Consider the following 5,394-nt stretch of genomic DNA (forward strand, 5'->3'; position numbering starts at 1 on the left):
AACCGTAATATTACGGCATGTGAGCTTGGTAGGGGAGGACACCCAGAACTGTGGCATTCTCCCCAGCACTGTGAGGACCATTGTGTGGCTGGGGCCAAGTGAGCACTAGAGGGAATGTGGTGCCATTTTGGCATCTGGTGGGTTTATAGGCTTGCGAACACTATGCACAGAATCCTAGGCAAGGAATTAGGATTTTCATGGACTGGTAAGGGGCTGCATTCTGTGACTTTAAGTGTAGTGAGAAGGGTTTGCTGAGTTAAGGCCATTGAAGGAGTGTGTATGTACACAAGTACACAGGTGGTATCTACCAGGTAACCAGAAAGGTTGGGCCAGAGTGGCATTGTTGAGGTCCTTCATTGCTTGAATCACAAGGAGCAAGCTAAAGGGGAGTACTGTCGTCAGTGTGATATCTCATGTGTACCCATGGGCTGATGAAAGCCAGAAATTTGCATTAAGTGGTTTTTATGACCATAGTTGTTTTTAACAATAAGAAAGGTCTCTCCTCACTTTATGTTCTCATGAACTGGTGAGAACAGTGGGTCCAGGATTAAGGAGGCTGCTTCACTCTTTCTGTGTAGTCTGAATTTGTCACAGTAGCCACAAAGTAGTTGCTTTTATTGCAACACCTTCCTTAAAATTTTCTTATAATTTGGCCTTTAGTTTGAGGAAGAGACTTGGTTTATTTTTTTTTCCTGAACTAGAGGTTATTATAATAGTTCTGTTCATTGATACCAAGGATGTACTTGATCAGACAGTTATGAAACATCCACTTAGGCCCAATACCATGCCAGAGGTTGGGTAGGATATGTAGGAAGTGCGAGCCACAATCCTGTCCTCAAGGGTATTTTAATTTTGATGAAAGAAAAAAAACAAAACACCACTAGCTGAGATTAATTGCTGTTTTAAGGATTAAGATCACACCTAACAAAATAGAGTTAATTGAAACACTTTATGTGGAAACTCGTGAAATTTTACTGGCAAAATTATTTCAATGTTTATAGGTCTGAACTCTTGACATTTGGATGTCAGCCCTAACTGAATGTTTATGAACAGAGAATGATGATTAATAGCTATTTCTCCAAAGAGGTTGAATTTTTTAGGAGAAATGAAACAAGGCTCTTTTTAAATTTAACACTTTTACTAATAGACTAGATGAGGGGGTAAATAATGTATAATAAAAGTAGTAATTGAAACTGATCCATGATATGGAGAAGCAGATGGTGCCAGGCTGCCACTCTGTCCCCTCAGGGAAGTCATTCGATATCTTTGGACTCAGGTAAGAAAAATTTTAAAATTTATTGAAAGCTTATTATTTACCAGGCATTTGCTAACAGAGTTGCATATGTCATACCATTTGGTTCTCAGTATAAACCTATGAAGCAGACATTATTATAATCTACATTTTAGCCCTGAGAAGATAAAGGCTCATAGAGGTAAACTTGCCCAAACTTGCATGGCTACTAATGGCAGACCCAGAATTGCAACCCTGGAGTCTCTGACTCCAAAGCTAATATTCTTAACCACTCCTCCCATATATTTTAAAAGGATAGTGGTTGGGAGTAATGTAGGCTTATTGTATGCAACACCCTCAAAGACAGGGTTCCAAAATTATGAATAACGTGGGTTTGATGTCACTCATCTGGGGGTGAATGAAGGTTTCCTGGGTCAGCGTCAGCTCCTTGCAAACACCTCTCAGGTGCAGGTGTTAAAGCTGATGCCTGAGCTCAGCCAGAAGTGGTGGACAGGGGAGACTGTCAGCTCCATAAGTGGAGTCCAGGGAGGGATTTTGGCTGTGCAGCAATGAACTACTTAGCCAGCCATCTCTCAGCCTGTGTGCTGTGGCCTTTCAACTCAGATGGATTAAATCTTTGGCCAGAAGTACTTCTCAGCCTCTGGTATTTCTCAATTCAGTTGAATATTTCACAAGCTTCAGAGTTAGAGGCATAATCAACATGTCTCAAAACCAATTCCCTCCTTCAGAGGCTACTGACTGGTTTGTTTACTTTTGGATTCTGTGGATTAAGTAATGTTGCAAATAGTTTTCTGAATTTTTTTCATTCTGTTTTTTTTTTCTTCCTTTCTCTCCCTCTGCCCTTTTCATTCTTCCATCATGCTCTCAGATGTACATCTTTTCTCCTCCTTCTTGTTATGGCCTCCTTTCCTGGTGACCTCTGAGAACTGATGTTGAATGATTATGTTGGCACCATCTCAGAACCCAGAGCCCTGCACTGAGTGGATTTCCTCACGGCTTCTTGAACGGAGATGTGCTGGAAGTGCTAAATACACCACATGGGTTTTGGACTGGGCTTCCCATGTACATACTTCAAACCAGCAGTCCCTGAGCTCTCGTGGCTCATGCTGATATCCAAGCCTGAAGACAAGCCAGACCTCCATGTTCTTTAAGAGGTGTCGGTATTCATGAAAGTTGAATATGAGTGAGCTACTCTTATTTTTATAATTTCATTTAAATAATATAATTTATTATCATAAATTTACATGCTACTCTACTGCAAATTAAGCCATACCAGGCTTAGCTCCAAGTAGAAAGTATACCCCTTGCGAATATTATTCTTTTCATAGAGACTCCTTAGGAAGGACAAAGATTATATTTAAATATTTTTAAAAGTTACTTATTTGCAGAGTTCAGGGATTTAACCACTGTGATTATTTCTCCAGCCTTCCCCACAGAACGGATGATGTCAGGCTAGATGGGAATGTGCAGTTCATTTATTAATTCACCACACATTTATTGAGTGCCCCCTTGTTCCAGACCCAGCTGTGTGTTAGAAGTGTGGGCAGAGTAGAAATGGACTCAGAGCAATGCCTTTCCTGGAAAATGTGTCACTTGACTCCACAACAAAGAGTCCACATGTTCAGAAGTTAAAGCACTTAGCAGTAGACACAAGAGAAAATGTCTCCTCACAAACTGATTTGACCCTGAAGAAAGGTTTATGACTGAAACAAAACAGTGCCTGCTGACCTCCTGACCACTCTGGGGCTACCTGCCCTGGCTGCCTGCCTGGAGCAAGCTCCCACCTCCACCTTAGAACTGGTGGTTCCTTCAGGTGCCACCATCCAGAGGGCCACAAGAGGGTGCTTTCCTCCTTTCAGGTTATGCCTTTTTAAAATGCAGCTCCTCAGTTCTTCTTAGAACTGAGTTGTTTGGGTGCTGGGAATTTGGATTAAATGGTTTTTATTACTGTGATTGTTTTTAACATTCAGCGGTGGGCTGACAGAGAGAGAGAGGCGAGAGAGAGGCACAAATAAGTGTATGTGTATTTCTGTGTTTGTGTATCTAATGTCTGTCTCCCCCACTGAACTGTAAGCTCTGAGGACAAGGTCTTGTCTTTGTATTCATCCCTCTTTCCTGTGACTAGCTTAAAGTTTGGCATATAAGTGGCCCTTGATAATATTTGTTAAGTTTAAAGAACTGATCTTCATTTCAAGTCCTAGCTCAGAGGTTTTCAAGTTTTCAACCCATCAGAACCATCTGGTGTCAGTCTGCCCTGAGATTCTCATTCAGTATGTGTGGGGTGGGGCTGGGAATGAGATTCTGGAAAGCTCTCATGCCGTCCTGACTTGAGGACTGCTACCCAGCTGCTCCTGCACTGCATGTGGCTGCTTCATCTTGCTCCATTGGCTTTTTGGGCTTGTGGGTGTGAGAAACACACCCCCGCTTCCTGGGCCTGCCCCTGAGATCCCTTCAACGTGACCCAGCCTGCCTTCCCACCCTCCCCGTCCTGTTCTTCTTCTCATGAGCTTCTCTTCCTGTCACCAAGTTAGAAGGAAGGAAATGTTCCTGGAGATGCCTTCACCTGCTGGTCCTGCGAGGACACCGGGGAGGACACTTTCAGTATAGCAAGATCTTGGTCACCACCCACAGGAAGCAGCCTCTCCTGCAGGCTGGCACTCAGGGTGCCACCTACTTCAATTATACTTAAACACTTAAATGAACATGGAGGGTGGAAGAGAGAACACCGTGAAGAACAGAGGCTTGTAATATTGCCTCCTGAGAAAACCTGTGTTCCAGGCTTTTGAGAAGGAAATGCACGCTCGTCATGATGACCTTGGAGAATAACTTTTGGTAAGGCGGGGTCCTTTTGCTACATGGCTTGGCTTTGCTGGAGTAGTGTAGGTGGTCCTTGGAATCAGGTAGTGCTGGACAAAACCCGAGTGTGTGCACCTCGTTGCATGTGTCTGTGGACAAATCAGCCTCTTTGTTAGTCTTAATTTCCTCATCTATCAGACTGGAGAATAATATCCATTTCACAGAGTTATGTGCAGCAGTTCAAGGATGTTGTAGAGAAAGTTGTTAAGTCTATCATGTAGTGTTCCTCTCCACTGGAGAAGTTCTTATTTGGTCTTCAAACCAAAAACAGTTTCATGTCTCTTGCTGTGCTTTAACCTTATGGACTTGGTGATCTGTACAGCTGACTGGTTTTCTTTCTTTGAACTGGCTGCTAGGAAGCCTGGAGCCAGACGTGCGGTCCGTCAGTATCAAGTGTGCACATCATCATGGTATGTATTTTTGGCCTCATACAAGGCCTCATTTACATACTCACCACTGGAAAAAAAATTCTCTTTTTTCATTTATGTTACTGTGTATTAATTATTCCTCTAAGCTGCTTTTTAGTTTTTCTGAAATGAGACAAAATAAAATAAAAAATAATTTCACTACTAAATAAATGAGCAAATACATTTAAAGAAGTTTTCACAGTGCCTGGCCAACAGTAAGTACATAACATAAAAGTTAGTTTTATATCTTCCTTGTAAATGAGCCTAATCATCCTCAAGCAAATACATTTAAAGAAGTTTTCACAGTGCCTGGCCAAGAGTAAGTACATAACATAAAAGTTAGTTTTATATCTTCCTTGTAAATGAGCCTAATCATCCTCTGTGCATCCAAGTTGGTCTGTCATGGATTATATCAAAAAGAGTGTGGTAAAGTGATTCTCACCATATACAATTTTCCCAACCTGGAAAGGCGTTGCTGCATTAGGTTGTAGTAGGCATAACTCTAAAACAAACTGAGAGCCCAGATGGTCCAGGCTCTGCTTGGAATTCCCCATAAATAAGCCCAGCCTAGACCCAAAGTAATTTAAAAGTGATTTCAGTCTTTACATGAGTCTCCTAAAGCACATTAAAGGGGGCTTGTTCTTATCTTCCAGCCACACATTATAAAATCTTTCTTCTTCTGCTTTCTAATTTTCTTTCAATCACTACTTTCCACCATATCCACTGACAACTAGATTAACTCCTTTGCCCCCCACGTCCTAGCTCTTTGTGACGTAAACTAACCTAGCTTCTCTGGTTAGAGTCTCCCTATTTTCTCACATCTCTCTGGACTTACCCATTCTCTGATTCTGTATCGTTAAAGATTTATAGGGCCGGCCC

This window comes from Galeopterus variegatus, unplaced genomic scaffold (genome assembly GCF_000696425.1).
Source record: "Galeopterus variegatus unplaced genomic scaffold, G_variegatus-3.0.2 Scaffold4234, whole genome shotgun sequence".
Taxonomy (NCBI): Eukaryota; Metazoa; Chordata; class Mammalia; order Dermoptera; family Cynocephalidae; genus Galeopterus; species Galeopterus variegatus.